The sequence below is a fragment of the Carex rostrata genome, chromosome 5 (assembly GCF_964058835.1).
Source record: "Carex rostrata chromosome 5, lpCarRost1.2, whole genome shotgun sequence".
Lineage (NCBI taxonomy): Eukaryota > Viridiplantae > Streptophyta > Magnoliopsida > Poales > Cyperaceae > Carex > Carex rostrata.
The window spans coordinates 5,695,306-5,715,079 of record NC_135922.1 but is presented as its reverse complement, the minus strand read 5'-3'; the positions used below and the strand labels follow the sequence as shown (position 1 = coordinate 5,715,079).

General features: G+C 32.6%; 2 protein-coding genes and 2 long non-coding RNA genes across 4 annotated transcripts in view; all 4 read right to left on the bottom strand.

Annotated features, from left to right (window-relative positions):
• LOC144554617 (uncharacterized) overlaps window positions 1–19,774 on the bottom strand; it is a 59,333-nt gene that overhangs the window by 11,214 nt on the left and 28,345 nt on the right. The window lies entirely within an intron of this gene.
• Window positions 1–19,774, bottom strand: part of LOC144554616 (putative aldo-keto reductase 1) — a 55,859-nt gene that overhangs the window by 16,406 nt on the left and 19,679 nt on the right. The gene's annotated exons all lie outside the window — the stretch shown is intronic.
• Window positions 6,881–9,674, bottom strand: LOC144553945 (uncharacterized). The gene is made up of 3 exons (XR_013511480.1): window positions 9,580–9,674; window positions 9,237–9,307; window positions 6,881–7,110 (listed from the first exon to the last, which is right to left on the bottom strand). It is a non-coding gene; the product is annotated as an uncharacterized LOC144553945 (long non-coding RNA).
• LOC144554059 (uncharacterized) lies at window positions 10,503–11,450 on the bottom strand. Its single transcript, XR_013511528.1, has 3 exons — window positions 11,417–11,450; window positions 10,867–10,959; window positions 10,503–10,592 (listed from the first exon to the last, which is right to left on the bottom strand). It is a non-coding gene; the product is annotated as an uncharacterized LOC144554059 (long non-coding RNA).

Here is a 19,774-nt window from a genome sequence, read left to right as displayed (position 1 = left end):
TCATGAGTAATAGCAGGCAGAAAGATCCAAGTTTAGATGAAATGCCACTTATGTTTGCTTTTGTATCGTGTGTTTATTTTCCATAAAAATTGGTACATTTGAATAGGCATGGTTGTTATCGTATTCTAACCATGTGTGTCGTGACCACTGCTAGACTACTTTTATTATTATTGTAAGACCTGATTTGTGAAATTAAGCTGACTTCGTTTTGTTATTTTGTTTTCATTTCTGTTGGCGATGTAGGTTGACGGGCCAATGAAAGATGTGAAGATGCTTATATAATCATGCTCCGGATGGTAAAAATCTGAGGTGTGACATTAATGTAGAACATTTACCATTGGTTTTATCGAAAAATTGGTTCATTATACTATAGTTTCAAAATAAAATATGTTTGCATAAAAAAATATAAAATGGTAATACTATTTTTTATTTAAAAAGTTGCAAAATAAAGTGTGCAAGACTAAAAACAAACATTATTTTTACGTGGATCAATGGTAAATTTCAAACAATTTGCATCGTTTTTTCTTTAAAACAACAGTTGGAGAAAATCCTATACTTTTTGCACCGGTTATTTATTGAAAACCGATGGTTAATGTAGAACATTTACCATTGGTTTTATCGAAAAAACCGCTGCAATAAGTGAAAAACTTTTTTGCAGTGGTTTTTTAGAGAAAACAGGTGGTAATTGTGCTATATTTACCATCGGTTTTTTAAAAACCTGTGTTATTTATATTTTACCAGTGGTTAACTAAAACCGTTGGTGTATGACCGATGATAAATGTCATTTTTGTAGTAGTGCATCTTCTTGTAGTACAAGATTGCCTGTATCAAGCAAAACTGCAATGCTTGAGGGTGTGTCATCCGATCTTTTAAGATGTGTTTACCAGATCAGTTCAAGAGATTGGATCAGTACTAAATTGCCAGTACAAGAAATTTTGAGTTCAGACGTAAGAGGATCTCGAATAGGATTGCCTCTATTGGCAACCCACAACACTTCATCAGAAATGTTTACAGGCCGAATTCCAAGGTAGTGGTCATTAGACATGACATAATAAGTGAAAGAGAAAAGGTTTCTGTCCACTGGGTTTTGTCCACTATTTGTCCACAACCTTATCCACTCTCATCTAACTGTCTTTTTACAGTATACAAGATTCAATTGAAAATTTACAGTATTATTTGAAAATTTTACAGTATACGAGATTTAATTTTACAGTATATATTTTACAATATGCAAGATTCAATTGAAAATTCTACTGTATACAAGATTTAATTTTTACAGTATACAAGATTCAATTAAAAATTCTACTGTATACAAGATTCAATTGAAAATTCTACTGTATACAAGATTCAATTTTACAGTTCTGCTGATTCAATTTTACAGTATACAAGATTTAATTGTAAATTTTAATGTGTAGAAAATTCAATTTTATAGTATACAAGATTCAATTGAAAATTTTACTGTATACAAGATTCAATTTTACAATATACAAGATTCAATTTTACAGTATACAAGATTCAACCCAGTGCGGACGCTAATAATTAACTCTAACTGCCAATAACTTCCTATAACTGTAATTTTCGAAAGTACAGAATGTTACTTTTAATTTTAATTTTTTTTTTCTAAATCTGGATCTAACTGCTACTTTTAATTATTTAAATTCAAACTTTTCATGACTGTAAACTTTACTATACAACCATGTAAACTTAATATATTTTTTAGTAATGACAGCGTACTTAGTAGCATACATGAGCATAAAAGACAGTTGACTTGATCAAAGGCCTTCTCTTGTCAACATCTAGAAACCACCATCGCATTAATTTTTCCAACAATCTTGAAAGGAGCATTGATCCGTGACATTAACTTTAATTGTGAGGCATCATTGGAATACAAAATTAATGGAGCATTTGAGCATTCCTCTTAATTCATATATAACTTCAATTGTCTAGGCCGTTGTCTATCTCTTGATCCATGTAAATTGCCCATCCTTGGACTGGGCCTCAGGCCTGGTTAGTTATTTGTTTGGGCCGAAAAATATTGTTGAGTCTTATTGGTTCATCCATTTGGATTTATTATTGTTAGTTCATATATAAAGTTGTGCGTGTTCATGAATATATCGTCTCTTGTATTAGACATTTGTCCATCAAAACATTAAATTAATTTGTATATTTAACCATCAAAAGCAAATGCTTTATTATTAATGTTTCTATTTCTAAGTTTACTAAATCTAAAATATTGATTAAGAAAGAAAATAATTATTGTGCTCTTAATTAATCAACAGTTTTTGTAGATAACCCCAAGTTCAAATTAATAAAAACTCTGGTCATATAGATAACCCAAGTTCTCACATCATTAACAAAAAAATAAACACTTAAAAATAAGGGAGAACCTAGCTATCCCCCCGTAACAATCCCCCATTTATCCCCCAGTTATTAACTACCTGGATAACTACTAACTACCTAGGGGGACCACTTACTATTTGGGGACCATCTAATATTTGAAAGATTTTAAAACTGGCGCACGCAAGTATTCATCTATAATGTATCAAGTATTTATCTATAACACATCAAGTATTCATAACTAATATATCAAGTATTTAAAAAAAAAAACTGGACACATTTTTAGAGGTGGTTTTTTTTTTCCTGTTCAATCTAATCAATATTCCTAACGATCGGTGAGGAATTTTGTAAATCTAAAACCACAAATGTTTTCTACATAATTTTATCTTTCAAATGAGATCCATGATGACATACTTTCGAGTTGTTCGTTCCACAAGTATTCATCCTCATCAAGAAAGTATTCATTCTCGTCGTGCAAGTGAAAATATAAAAACTGGACACATCACTCATCCATCTTTTACACGTTTTTAGAGGTGGGTTTTTTTTCTCCGTTCAATCTAATCAATATTTCTGACGATCGGTGAGAAATTTAGTAAATCTAAAACCACGAATGTTTTCTACATAATCTTATATTTCAAATGAGACCCATAATGACATGCTTTTGAGTTGTCCGTTGCACAAGTATTCATCTCTCATCGAGAAAGTATTCATCCTCGTCGTGCAAGTGCAAATTAAAAACTTGACACATCACTCATCCATCTTTTACACGTTTTTAGAGGTGGTTTTGTTTCTCCGTTCAATCTAACCAATATTTCTGACGATCTATGAGGAATTTTGCAAATCTAAAACCACGAATATTTTCTACACAATTTTTATCTTTCAAATAAGATCCATGATGACATACTTTCGAGTTGTCTATTGCACAAGTATTCATCTCTCATCACAGAAGTATTCATCCCTCGTCAAGAAAGTATTCATCCTCGTCGTGCATGTATAAATATGTAAACTGGACACATCACTCATCCATCTTTTACACGTTTTTAGATATGATTTTTTCTTCTCCATTCAATTTAAACAATATTTCTGACGATATGTGAGGAATTTTACAAATCTAAAACTACGAGTGTTTTCTACACAATTTTATCTTTTAAATGAGATCCATAATGATATATTTTCGAGTTGTTCGTTGTACAAGTATTCATTCATACACGTTAAAGTATTCATTCGTATACCTCTATCTTTTTTTTCAAAACAAAATTATTGAAGTAATGATAACAATATTATTAAGAAAAAAACAAATTTAATAGAAAGTATTCACACTTGTGCATTGATGTGTGAATATTTACATTGTAGAGTATTTTATTTCAACATATTGTTAGATAAATATATTTTGTTACAAATTTTTTTTGGAAATTGATGATATTAATGTGTAATATGGAAAGTATTCATATATTTACATTGAAGTATTCATTCATAAGATATCAAGTATTCATATATACACATTGAAAAATTCATATCCAAGATATCAAGTATTCATAACAAAAATATCAAGTATTCATATCTCTATTTTTTTTAAAAAAAATATTTTTTTGTCATTTCGTAGTGAAGTCTAATTCACTATTATTGAAGCTTTGTTCTTTGGAAATAACTCGCTACTTTAAGTTAATTTTAATACATTCATTTTTCAATTTTTTTGCCGCTTGATTTGATACTAAAATAACTCGAAAATATAAAAAGTTTGCATGTAAACGCATCACTCATAAAGTAAATTGGTTTGAACAGTTTGGATTCACCATTTGAACCCGATTTGATAGGTTTTGAAGTTGGTGTTATATAGACTGAAACGACATTGATGTTATATTAGCCATACTCAATATTAATACCTAAGACATCAAGTATTCATTCATACACGTTGAAATATTCGTTCACACACCTCTATTTTTTTTAAATTTGTTTTTCCTGTAATTTCTTAGTACTTAATACCAGTACAGTCATACACAATTCATACACTATATAGTTAAAGTAACTACTAAAAGCCAATTGAAATAAAACAAAGTATAATATATTAAATCCATATTAAGGTGTCTCATTGAAAGCCTTGCCTGCTGTAAACATCTGGATCCAATTGTGTCATTGTGTGCTGGTACGCATAGCACAAAACTGAAAAAATAAACACCTGCAAAGGTCTGACAAGGAAATGAAGTAAAAAAAAAAATGCAAATTAGCCCTTATAGCCATTCAAAGTTCACTATCTAATCATTAAAATCAACCGGTACCCAAAGTTTCGGTAAACTCAAATTAGAATCAATCTAACACTACTCACTGATGAGTTCAGCACTCAAGCGAGTCTCATTTCAGCCTGTGACCCTGGCACAATAACAGTACCAGATAAGTAGAGTAATGTATGATTTTCAGCCCGTCTTAACAGCATCCAAAACCTGTCTTGACAAGCCCTTCCAGATGGCATCATTTGTTTTTTAAGATCAGAAACTAAGGATCTCAGGTACATTATATTTGAAGCTATTTAAGTTGAAATTGACCCCTGAATTTCTAATCTCAAATCAAACCGAAGTTATAACATTAGTTATTCATAGTAGAGCTTTGCTACAGGAAAACCGATAATATTAATCGTGAATCGCCATAATTAAGTCAAAATAGTAAAACAAGTAGTAAATTTCTAGTGGTTTGACTGAAATCACCATCTGCAATCCAATTTCACATCAGTTCAATTGATCCAATTTTAATTTCCTAAGTCGATTTATCATAAGGAGCTGACCTTGACCTGCTGGAGAAAGAGGACAATGGAGGAGTGCGCTTGAAACCCGCTTGAAAGCTTAAAGCTACGATCAATGAGACCGGCAGTATCATCGTCGCAACCAATGGTGATCTTGCCTCTACCGCTGGAGCAACATTGGATCCTTCCAGTGATCTCGGCAAGGATCGCGGCCTTCCCACCGGATTTCTCCTCGAAGAACTCGAACTTGCCGCCATTGATACATCTTGCTCTTTCCGATCTGTTTCTCTCCGTCGAGAATCCTTCATGTCCAGGTTAGAGAGAGACGGTGGACAAATCAGAGGTGAAGTCGGAGAACAGATCGAGTGAATACTTGAGCTGTCAACGAACGAGAAAGGGGAAGGAAAAGGAGAACGAAGGGATAAAGAAATGGAGAGGAAGGAGAGAGAAGGTAAATGGAGAAATTATTTTTGTTAAGTCGTTAGTATGGATAAGGAGTTCGGGGGATGAAACGGGGGATGAAAGCCCGGGGGAAATTATAATTACTCTAAAAATAAATCCAACTTTTATGCATCCTTTCTTGTCTGATCTGAGCCGTGTGATCCACATTAAGATTTGTCCTTTCAATTTACCAATTTACAATTTTAATGTACACACAAATCCGTACCTTATAACAGGAACCGTACGTGTTGGTGCCAGTAGTAGTCGTGCCCATGGAACTGCTTATATGATCGATGATAACTGGACCAAGATAAATTGAAATGTGAGTTCTGGAATTTTTTTCCTTTCTCCTTTTTTGGCATTGAAAATATTTGCTAATTGTTATGATTTCAACCCTTTGCTACTGCAGAGACAGAGAGAGAGGTAGTGAGGGTCAAGTCATTGTAATTTTAGATTATTTGTATGTGAAGGAATGGTCGAGTCGGTGCTATTAAGTATATTGTTTTAACAGCATTTTGTACTTTGAAGGTTGTTAACAGCATTTGAAAGACTCATATGTATTTCAATTTGGTTGAAGCTTTTTGTGTTAGTTGATCTTTATTTCTTTCTCATTTATGGTGTTCTCTTTTTATTGCCACCATATTCGTTTTTATTTATAAAGGAGTTTTCTTTTTATGTCAGTGTATCCCACATCTATCCATGCTTTGGCTTTATAAACCAAATCAGCTAGGTACAATGCAAAAAAAAAAAATTAATTAAATACCAAAAAGTCATTTATATTCATTTCAATTTTTATTTCACAATCCACAACCCATTTTTCACACTCAGAAAAATTTTCACATTTCAACATTTTTTACAAGGGAACAAAGGGGGCCTGATAGGCATCGGATCAAATTCTCTGTCATGCTCAATCTCGACAGTAATTTTAGATAGTCTAGAAATTGTAATTTTTTACCTAAGTAAAAAAAATAGTAAGTGATGCGTTAAAAAAAAATAAAAAATTTGGTCTCGGAGCACATTTTTTGCATGAGGCATTTGAACCCTCAATATACAATTGACCAACTTTACTAAATTTTGTATGATATATGTAAGTGAGATCAAAACTGCCAATCACAAAATTAAAACTGAAATGAAAAATTAAACCATACTAAAAGTTAATATTAATAGTTAAATCACAAAATTATAACGTAACATTAATTGAATTGTATGACATGAAAAATCAATAGATGACTGACGAATCTACCTCATATTATAGGTGTATAAATATATTAAAGGTGAATAATTTGATATGCATAAATCAATTTATTTAATAACACACAGTACATCCATCGGATTACATGCAATTCCAATCACTCTAGCGCGCTGGCTGCTTCCCACCAAAAGATTAAATATGCTACTTTTGAATAATACATACAAATTGCAAAAGTAAATAAAGTCAAAAGCTGGAAATTAAGGATTGGATGAGATGAGAAGGCAAAAAAAATTAAACCTTGTTAATGTTAAACACGATTAAAGCAATCCCAAGACATGCAACTCCGAATAGGACAAGGATTGTGATGTTCGACTTGCAACAAGCCTTCGTCCTGCACTTGCATTCCCTTAATTTAATTAACAACATAAAAATAATAATAAAAACACTAAGATATGAAATGAAAGTAAAGAAGATTTTATGTGAAAAATAACTGGTACTGTACACACCATTTTGCAAACATAACAGCCATTGTAATTAATTTCCTCATCAAACTAGGGTTTCGAAGTTTAGAAGCTTACACACTATTTACTTTTTTGTTCATGTGAAAAATAATATTTCATGGTCTCAAAAAGTTCAACAGAATAGAAAGTGAATGGTAAAATCTTGCAAACTATATTACTTTATATATATATTACTCGAGGTTGGCTATTCTACTTCCATAAGCATATGGCTACATATGCTTATAACTCATTTTTGCATTTCTAATGTCCAAACGACCGATCTGAACCGTTAAATGTTTAATCCATATTGAAATGTGGTTGGAGACCAAATTTTACATTTTTCGGAATTTTTTTACTATTTATTAAGCATTTTTGAAAATTGCTGTTTTGCTATGAATAGTAAAAAATAGTAAAAATTTCTGAACCATCGAATCAGTGATTTTCAAAGTGGCTTAATAAATAGTAAACAAATTCAGAAAAATGTAAAATTTAGTTTCCAAGCACATATTAATATGGAGAACAAGATGAACGGTTTGGATTGGTCGTTTGGACATTGAAAATGTAAAAATGAGTTATAAGCATATGTGGCCATATGTTTATGGAAGTAGAATAGCCAACCTCTCTATTACTCTATATAAATATATATCTGCATCAGAAGACAATTTTTCTTCTAAATTATACTACAAAAATGTGATTTGAAAGTTTCTCTGAAGATTTCGGTTTATGTTAGACAACAGGGGAAGGCACGCAGGTTATTATTATAGGATAAAATTGGACAAGCTATGGAATGTATATTGCATCAAACTTAGATGCTAACCATTAAACCATATGATGTAACAGTAGATCTAATTTGACTAATGAAAATCGTGTTATGATATTGAACACTATAAACAATTTTTTATGTTTCAATTGACATGTTTAAATTGAACATATTTTTCTCAGAAGCACAACTGTTTTATTACGAAAAGCGGAAGATGATCTGAGTAAGGAAAGCACTGATCTAATTCATAATTTTAATTCATACATGGGGAGGAAAATGCCATATGCGGATAATGAATTGGGGCGGATTGATTCTAATTTTCACTCAGTTGAAGGACAGAGTGAAAAAGAGAAGGAACCGGGCAGCACGGTCAATTGCTTGGGCAGAAATTAAATGAAACAGGGACGCTGAGTTTGGGCCCCGCTATTAAAGGGCTGTCTGTGACCGCGCGTTGAGGGTAAATTCCTCTGCAATGTGGGTCCAGAAGCATCAGAATTGGAGGAAGTGTTAGCGAACGGCACGGGATAGAACTGGAGGAAGTGTTATAACTGCTCTTCTGATATGGCTGCTGATTTGGCATACGAATATTTAATCTAGCGTTAGGAGAAACTAAATAATGCGAACAAAATTTTACCAACATATATACTTTCTAATATTAATTAGTAGTTCTGATAATTTATGAGGACAAATGTAAAATAAAGGAAACTAAGGGAGATAAGAAAAGTAAATACACATTATAGAATCTGGCTAGTATGACATTAATGTCATTTCAGCCTACATAACACTAACTCCAAAACCAATCGAATTGACTTCAAATGGTGAATTCAAACCGTTCAAACTCATCTATTTCATTAGTTTTGTATTACATGGCAAATTTATAATTTTTCAAATTTATTTAATATCAAGTCAAGTGGTCAACTGTACATGTGTGAGTTTTTAAGTAAATTTTAATACATTCATTTTTCAACATTTTTGACCGCTTGATTTAATACTAAAATAACTGAAAAGTATATTTTTTTTTTTGCATGTAAAAGCATCACTCATAAAGTAAATTGGTCTCAACTTTATATATATGCAAATAAGGACAGTTTTATGAAATATTTATATTTATATTTATTAGCAACATACTCCCGTGGGACTTAAATATAAAACGTGTCATACTCCCTTTTCATTTCTTTCTGTTTACTTCAACCTTAGAACTGATTAAAATTAAATTGAACAAACCTCATATTGGTATACAAAGCTATACGTACCTTGACTGTAGAATTCAACTCCTTGTTTGCATCGTCCAAACCCTTGTCCTTAGTCTGCAGTTCCTCATTCTCGATTTCTATGTTCTTAATCTTTCAATAGAGAAACCAATGCATATGTGGATCAATTAAAATTGAGTAACTAATGTAATAAATATGAAAAATAATATGGCTCTCAATTCTTGCAATTCTTGCAAGTGCATCAAAAGCACGACCTCTACACTAATTAAACTTAGTCTGCAGTAACTCACTCTTATTATGCATGTATTCAATATATAAATAGATAAACCAATGCATATGAGGGTCATTCAAAAAGGGAACAACCAATTAGAAAAGTATAAAAAATAATACTCCATGATCAATACCTTATATTTGAGCTTCTTTTGAATTTCATCTTTGTTATCCAACTCATCTCTCAATTTTGGTAATTCATCCTTCTTGTTTCTTAAGGACTCAATCTATCAATAGATAAACCAATGCATATGTGAGTCAATGAAAAGTGAACAACCAATTAAAAAAGTATAAAAAATAATACCCCACGGTCAGTACCTCAAATTCGAGCTTCTTTTGAATTTCATCTTTGTTATCCAACTCAGCTCTTAATTTTGGTAATTCATCATTCTTGATTTTTAAGAAATCGATTTATCCATAGAAAAACCAATACATATGCGAATCAATCAAAAGTGAACGACCAATTATAAAAATATCAAAAATAATACTCCACGATCAGTACCTCTGGTTCGAGCTTCTTTTGAACTTCATCTTTGTTATCCAACTCAGCTCTTAATTTTGGTAATTCATCATTCTTACTTTTTGAGAACTCGATCTATCAATAGAAAAACCGATGCATTTGCGAGTCAATCAAAAGTAAACAACCAATTAAAAAAATATGTTAAATAATACTCCACGATCAGTACCTCATCTTTGAGCTTTATTTCAATATCATCTTTGATATCCAACTCAGCTCCTAATTTTGGTGATTCATCATTCTTGCTTTTTAAGAACTCGATCTATCAATAGAAAAACCAATGCATTTGCGAGTCAATCAAAAGTGAACAACCAATTAAAAAACAAGGAAAAATAATACTCCACGATCAGTACCTCATATTCGAGCTTCTTTTCAATTTCATCTTTGTTATCCAACTCAACCCTTAATTTTGGTAATTCATCATTTTTTCTTTTTAAGGACACGATCTATCAATAGAAAAACCAATGCATTTGCGAGTCAATCAAAAGTGAACAACCAATTAAAAAAAATTGAAAAATAATACTTCACTGTCAGTACCTCATATTCGAGCTTCTTTTGTATTTCATGTTTGTTATCCAACTCAGCTATTAATTTTGGTAATTCAACAATCTTGCTTTTTAAGGACTCGATCTATCAAAAGAATACCAATGCATTTGGGGGTCAATCGAAAGTGAACAACCAATTAAAAAAGCATGAAAAATAATACTCCACCATCAGTACCTCATATTCGAGCTTCTTTTGTATTTCATCTTTGTTATCCAACTCAGCTCTTAATTTTGGTAATTCATCAATTTTGCTTTTTAAGGACTCGATCTATTTATATAAAAACCAATGCATATGCGAGTCAATCAAAAGTGAACAATCAATTAGAAAAGAATGAAAAATAATATTTCACGATCAGTACCTCATATTCGAGCTTCTTTTCAATTTCATCTTTGATATCCAACTCGGCTCTTAATTTTGGTAATTCATCATTCTTGCTTTTTAAGGACTCGATCTATCCATAGAAAAAACCAATCCATTTACGAGTCAATCAAAAGTGAACAACCAGTTAAAAAAAATGAAAAATAATACTCGACGATCAGTACCTCATATTCGAGCTTCTTTTGAATTTCATCTTTGTTATCCAACTCAGCTCTTAATTTTGGTAATTCATTGTTCTTGCTTTTTAAGGACTCGATCTATCAATAGAAAAAGCAATGCATATGCGAGTTAATCAAAAGTGAATAACCAATTAAAAATAATGAAAAATTATACTCCACGGTCAGTACCTCAGATTCAAGATTCTTTTGAATTTCATCTTTATTATCCAACTCAGCTCTTAATTTTGGTAATTGATCAGTCTTTCTTTTTAAGGAATCGATCTATCAATAGAAAAACCAATGCATTTGTGAGTCAATCAAAAGTGAACAATCAATTAAAAATCTATGAAAATATTACTCCACAGTCAGTACCTCAGATTCCAGCTTCTTTTGAATTTCATCTTTGTTATCCATCTCAGCTCTTAATTTTGGTAACTCATTATTCTTGCTTTTTAAGGACTTGATCTATCAATAGAAAAACCAATGCATATGCGAGTTAATCAAAAGTGAACAACCAATTAGAAAATAATGAAAAATTATACTCCAATATGAGTACCTCAGATTCGAGCTTCTTTTGAACTTCATCTTTGTTATCCAACTGAGCTCTTAATTTTGGTAATTCATCATTCTTGCTTTTTAAGGACTCGATCTGTCAATAGAAAACCAATGCATTTGCGAGTCAATCAAAAGTGAACAACCAATTAAAAAAATATGCAAAATAATACTCCACGATCAATATCTCAGATTCAAGATTCTTTTGAATTTCATCTTTATTATCCAACTCAACTCTTAATTTTGGTAATTGATCACTCTTTCCTTTTAAGGAATCGATCTATCAATAGAAAAACCAATGCATTTGTGAGTCAATCAAAAGTGAACAACCAATTAAAAAAGTATGAAAAATAATGCTCCACTATCAATACCTCAGATTCGAGCTTCTTTTGGATTTTATTTTTGTTATCCAACTCAGCTCTTAATTTTGGTAATTCATCATTCTTTTTTTTCAAGGACTCGATCTACCAATAGAAAAACCAATGCATATGTTAGTCAATCAAAAGTGAACAACCAATTAAAAAAGTATGAAAAATAATACTCCATGGTTAGTACCTCAGATTCGAGCTTCATTTGAGTTGTATATCTGTAATTATCGAACTCAGCTCTTAATTGTGATATATCAGTAGTTTTTTGTTTCAAGGACTCGATCTATCAATAGAAAAACCAATGGATATGCGAGTCAATCAAAAGTGAACAACCAATTAAAAAAGTATGAAAAATAATACTCCACGATCAGTACCTCAGATTCGAGATGCGCTGTATTGCGAGAGCTTTTATTTCCCATGGAACATTAGACCTATTTTAACCTGTGAGCACACCGGCCTATTAAAATATTTAAATAATAATTAAACTAATTAAGTTATTAAATGACACACTGTCCTAATAAGGTATATAAATGACTTGCTACTTTAGTTCCTTTTTGCTTATTATTCCTTGGAGACTTGTGAGTGGTGGACTCAAGGACAGTCACAGTGTGAGTCGAAAGGTTGCATCAATTGCTAATTAAGTGATATTCAATTTCCAATAAGAAAGAGGTAAGCAAACGGTATGATATTCTAAAATCTGTACCGCCGTATGTGTGGAACCTGATCGTCATTTTCTTCATTCAAAGATATTGATTTGACAATAAATATCCCTCAACAGCTGAGATTATATTACTTATATTGTGTAATTAATTTTGAGGCGGCAACTCATGACCCATCTATCTATAGATTCAAGAACCTTCAGAAAATTGCAATGAACTCATCCTACAACGTAACCAGGGCTCAAATATCAGTATATATAACTCTATATATTTCTGATCTAAATATTGCAATGGTCTCAGAGCCCCTGGTGTTCGTCACAGGGTCGAAAACATTCGAAATAACAGACTACTGCATCATTAAAAGCATCAGCAACACGGACAGCATCGAGTCAGAGCGCTTCCCAGTGGGTGGCTACAGCTAGGTGATACAATTCTACCTGCAAGGCATCATTGAGTCGATCTCCGACCACGTATCAGTTTCTATCCATCCAGGATTGGACCACCTACAAATGGTCAAGCACTACCCCTGCTTCTTTGAATCTGATGACTTTGTCGCCATGTCAAGGCAAGGCCAGTTGGGGCTACAGCACCTACATCATGAGGTCGGTCCTGGAGGCCTCAAACTATCTGAAACATCATACGCTCCTCGTCAAGTGTACTATCTGGGTGAAATGCCCCCGCCGCTAGTACTGGCTCTGGAAGCAGATGGTGATAAGCCTGCTGGTACTAGTAATCAATGGACCATGGATTGGAAAATCTGCTGAGTCAGAACAGTATGGGTTGGGTCTGAGCTGTGTCGTCTGAGTTTCACACCCATATGATTTTTGAGTGTTTCCATATAGAGATGCTATTAGAGTTCTCGAAACTTCTTCGATTGGAGTGTTGTATCAGAGTTGTAAATGCCCTATTATTTCCAATATGTAGACACTACTAGAGTGCTCCAAACACCTTCGATTGGAGTGTTGTATAAGGGTTGCAAATGCCCTGTTATGTTGCCATATAGAGACACTATTAGAGTTATCAAAACTCCTTCAATTGGATTGTTGTATTAGGGTTGCAAATACCCTATTAACTTGCATTCTAGAAACACTCCAATTGAAGAAGTTTGGAGAACCCTAATAGTGTCTCTATATGGCAACATAATAGAGCATTTGCTACCCTTAAACAACACTCCAATTGAAGGTGTTTGGAGCACTCTATTAGTGTCTGTATGTGGCACGATAATACGACATTTACAACCCTTTTGCATCTCTCCAATTGAAGGTGTTTGGAGCACTCTAGTTATGTCTACATATGGGAAGATAATCGGCAATTTACAACCCTAATACAACACTCCAATCGAATGTCTTTCGAGAACTCTAATAGTGTATCCAGTTGACAAGCTAATAGGGCATTTACAACACTGATACAACACTCCAATTGAAAATGTTTGGAGAACTCTAATAGTGTTTATAGATGGAAACATAATGGAGCAATTACTACCCTTAAAGGACACTCCAATTGAAGGTTTTTGAGCACTCTAATAGTGTGTCTATGTGGCACGATAATAGGGCACTTACAACCCTAATACAACACTCCAATTGAAGGTGCTCGGAGAACTCTAGTAGTGTTTCTTGATTACAAGTTAATAGGGTGTTTGCAACCCTAATACAAAACTCCAATTGATGGAGTTTGGAGAATTCTAATAGTGTCTCTATATGGGAAGATAATAAGGTATTTACAACCCTAATATTGCATTTACAACCCTGATACAACACTCCAATTGAAGATGTTTGGAGAACTCTAATATTGTCTCTATCTGGCAACATAATAGAGCATTTACTACCCTTGAACAACACTCCAATCACGGTGTTTGGAGCACTCTAATAGTGTCTCTATGTGGCACGATAATAGGGCATTTACAACCCTAATACAACTCTTCAATTGGAGGTATTTGGAGCACTCTAGAAATGTCTACAGATGGGAAGATAATCGGGAATTTACAACCCTAATAAAACACTCCAATTGAAGGTGTTTGGAGAACTCTAATATTGTGTCTAGTTGACAAAATAATAGGGCATTACAACCCTGATACATAACACTCCCATAGAAGATGTTTGGAGAACTCTAATAGTGCCTCTATATTGCAACATAATGGAGCATTTACTACCCTTAAACAACACTCCAATTGAAGGTGTTTGGGGCACTCTAATAGTGTCTCTATGTGGCACGGTAATAGGGCATATACAACCGTAATACAACAATCCAATTGAAGAAGTTTGGAGAACTCTAATAGTGTCTCTATATGGCAAGATAATAGAGCACTTAAAACCCTGATACAACACTCCAATTAAACGTGTTTGGAGAACTCTAATAGTGTCTCCACCGGACAAGATAATAGGGCATTTACAACCCTGATACAACACTCCAACTGAAAATGTTTGGTGAACTCTAATAGTGTCTCTATATGGCAACATAATAGAACATTTACTACCCTTAAACAATACTCAAATTGAAGGTGTTTGGAGCACTCTAATAGTATCTCTATGTGGCACGATAATAGGGCATTTTCAACCCTTTTACAACTCTCCAATTGAAGGTGTTTGGAGCACTCTATTAATGTCTATAGATGGGAAGATAATCGAGAATTTACAACCCTAATAGAACACTCCAATGGAAGGTGTTTGAAGAAATCTAATAGTGTCTCCAGTTGATATGATAATAGGGCATTTACAACCCTGATACAACACTCCAATAGTAGATGTTTGGAGAACTCTAATAGTGCCTCTATATGGCAACATAATAGAGCATTTACTACCCTTAAATAACACTCCAATTGAAGGTATTTGGAGCACTCTAATAGTGTCTCTATGTGGCACGATAATAGGGCACTTACAACCCTAATACAACACTCCAATTGAAGGTGCTTGGTGAACTCTAGGAGTGTTTCTAGAATGCAGGTTAATAGGGTATTTGCAACCCTAGTACAACACTCCAATTGAAGGAGTTTTGATAACTCTAATAGTTCTTCTATATGGCAACATAACAGGGCATTCGCAAGCCTTATACAACACTCCAATCGAATGTGTTTGGAGCACTCTAGTAGTGTCTACAGATTGGAAGATAATAGGGCATTTACAACTCTGATGCAACACTCCAATCGAAGGAGTTTCGAGAACTCTAATGGTATCTCTATATGGAAACATAACAGACCATTTACAATCCTTATAGAACACTACAATTGAAGGTGTTTTGAGCACTCTAATGGTGTCTCTATATAGCAAGATAATCGGGCTTTTACAATCCTAATACAAACACTCAAATTGAAGGTGTTTAGAGAACTCTAGGAATGACTCTAGATGACAAGATAATAGGAAATTTACAATCCAAATACAACACTCCAATTGATGGAGTTTGGAGAACTCCAATACTGTCTCTATATGGCAAGATAATAGGATATATTTACAACCCTAATACAACACTCCAATTGAAGGTGTTTGGAGAACTCTAATAGTGTTTTGTGCAGCCACCGTTGGATCAACAATTTTGTAAAATACTTAATAAATAGTAAAAAAATTCAGAAAATTGTAAAATTTGGTCTCCAAGCAGATATTAATATGGAGAATAAGATGAACGGTTCGGATCGACCGTTTGGATTTTGAAATTTTAAATTTGGACCGTGTGTATTTCGGCCCATATGCTACCGAAAACACATTAGCCTATCTCATATATATATATTCCGGCTGACGCGCTTTCTCTGTTATTTCAACAATATGATTTTGTCCTCCAAAATCTATTAAATTGGTTTCAAACGATAAATCCAAACTATTCAACCCATCTCCTTAATGAGAGTATATCAAGTCAAGCGGTCATTTTAATAAAATATCGCATTAAAATACGCACAAAATCCTTTATATTTTGACTGCTTGAGTTGAAATTTAAAAATTAAAAAATATATCGAAACAAAACCCTCATTAAGGAGATCGGTTCAAACAGTTTGGATTTATCGATTGAAACAGACTTGAATAATTTTGGAGGCCGAAAGCATATTGTTCAAATACTACAGGAAGCGCATTAGCTTAAATATATGTGTGTGTGTGTGTTTGTTGAATGTGCGGTACCAGAGTGGTGGTACCTAAACTGAAAACTTGGTATGGTTTGTTGTGGAATGGAAACCTATCATACCAGTTTAATTAACATAAATATTTATTTACCTCTTGATTTTCTCCAGCTGGGTTTTTGAGGGCTTCTCCTGTCACACTGTTGACCAGTGCAAAAGCAGGAAAACCATTTGCATCTTTGACCTTATCACCATAAGTCATGTCCTTGATCCAGTGCAAAAGCAGGAAAACCATTTGCATCTTTGACCTTAATGAAAAATAATTAAACAAGATATTTAAATAGCTCATACTAACTGAATCGAAAACAATTATAAGAGATCACCCACAACAACTCTATATCGCCATCTATCGCCAGTTTATAAATGGGATGAGTTTAATTATGTCGGGCTCCGACCCCATCTATTGCCAGTTTAATTACACTGTATAAATAATTGAACTAACAAAATAGTAGTTAAGAAAAATAATTAAACTAACAAAACATTAGTTAACAAAAATAAGAAAATAGGATAATAGTTTGAACTTAGCAGGCCGGCCCTTAACATGGACAAAGCAAAGATGGCGAATAAATAATTAATTATTGAAGCAAACATGCGTGCGTCTAACCTCAAAAATCGTCGTTGGCTTCAAATAACAACATTAATTCAAATAAATTGATCTTTATTTTCATAACTAGCAAATAATACGTAGTTGACATTTAATTTTGTAAATTTATTTTATATAAAACACAGATCAATCGTTCCAAACTTTAGATCTGAATCTCGATTTTGAAGTCTTAATGGTTGAGTCATAATATTATTTGATATGCAATAGTCTGTTGAGCGTTGAGATGGCCTGGACAAAATAGTCTCTATGCCTTTTCATAATTACAATAATATCTTAATTGTGGCTTTCGTATATATCGAAAATGAATAAAAAAAGTCAGCGTCCATATATGTCAGGTTTGAATGTGCCCATGCATGCTTAGTGGGATTCGTATCGAGTGCAATTATCTGTGCGAGTACAATAAAATCTGAGTCGTCAGTTTTAAGTTTTTAACTTGACACAAATCTCAATACAGACCTCCATGTTCAAATAGACACCAAATTTTAATCGCTTGGCTAAGATTTAATGAGAGTTAGGATACGGATCCTGCGTAGTGACCCTATCAATTAGTGGTGATCTATATAATTTTTTTTAAACCTTATATTATGAATTGTTAATATATATATATATATATATATATATAGAGAGAGAGAGAGAGAGAAAGATGGGGCTATGGTGAGTTGCGAAGTAAAGCAACTATTTTACTTCACGCTCATATTTTGCGATTTTAAAGTTCAAAACATCGATCCGAACCGCTCAACATGATCTCCATATTGAAATGTGCTTGCAGACCAAATTTTACATTTTTTGGAATTTTTTTACTATTTATTAAGCCACTTTGAAAATCGCCGATCCAGCGGTCCAGAAATTTTTACTGTTTTTTACTGTTCAGCTGGATTTTCAGATTTTCAAAGTGGCTTAATAAATAGTAAACAAATTCCAAAAAATATAAAATTTAGTTTTCAAGCATATTTTAATATAGATTAAACATCTAACGGTTTAGATCGACTATTTAAACTTTGAAAATGAAGATATTGAGTGAAGTAAAAATGTGTTTTACTTCACAACTCACCGTAGCCCATATCTCTCTCTCTCTTCATATATATATATATATAGAGAGAGAGATGAGCTACGGTGAGTTATAGAGTAAAACACGTTTATACTCCATGCAATATCTTTATTTTCAAAGTTCAAATAGCCGATCCAAATCGTTAGATGTTTAATCTATAATAAAATATGCTTGAAAACTAAATTTTACATTTTTTGGAATTTTTTTACTATTTATTATGCCACTTTGAAAAATCTGAAAATCCGGGTGAACAGTAAAAACAGTAAAAATTTCTGGACCATCGGATCAGCGATTTTCAAAATTGCTTAATAAATAGTAAAAAAATTCCAAAAAATGTAAAATTTGGTCTCCAAGCACATTTCAATATGTAGATCATGTTGAGCGGTTCGGATCGGTTGTTTGGATTTTCAAAATGAACTTTTTTTCCATGGAGTAAAAAATCCCTTTTACTCTATAGCTCACCATAGCTCATCTCTCTCTCTCTCTCTCTATATATATATATATATATACTAGTATCATACCCGTGCGTTGCAACGGGACATATTATAAGAAACAAATATATCAATAAAACTAATAACTATTTAAAAATTAAAACACATGTTAATAGAAAATTTATATGATTATGTATTTTTAATTAACTTTAATCGTGACCTCTGATAACAATTTGATGATGTGATGATTATTTTTTTTTAAGTACCAATGGTATCAAATAATAGCTCGATTTGAATCTAATATTAAATATCATACAACAATTCAATATCAATATATAATATGATATCAAAAAACATAAATAAAAAGTGTTATCGTATGTATGTATAGGATGAGGAGGGTTCAAATGCATCCAAATGCACCCTATCCTTTTTCTTTGTTTTCAAAGTCCGAATAGTCAATCCGAACCGTTAGATGCGATCTATATATTAAGATGTGCTTAAAGACCAAATTTCACATTTTTTGAAATTTTTTTACTATTTATTAAGCCACTTTGAAAATCGCTGATCCAATGGTCCAGAAAAAGTAAAATCAGCGATTTTCAAAGTGGCTTATTAAATAGTAAAAAAATTCCAAAAAATGTAAAATTTGGTCTCCAAGCACATCTTAATATATAGATCGAATCTAACGGTTCGGATTGACTATTCGGACTTTGAAAACGGAGAAAAATGATTTGAAAGATAGGGTGCATTTGGGTGTATTTGAACCCTCCTCGTATAGGATATATACACACACACATATTATAAGAGAAATATATATTCACACACAGGTTCCAATTTATATTCTTCTTAGTTTCTAATTTATATTCTTCTTCTTATTTGTTTCCAATTTATAGAATACACACACATTGATATATTCTATATTGAAAATATATTCTAAATTGCCCACACCAATATGTATAGAAACAAAGA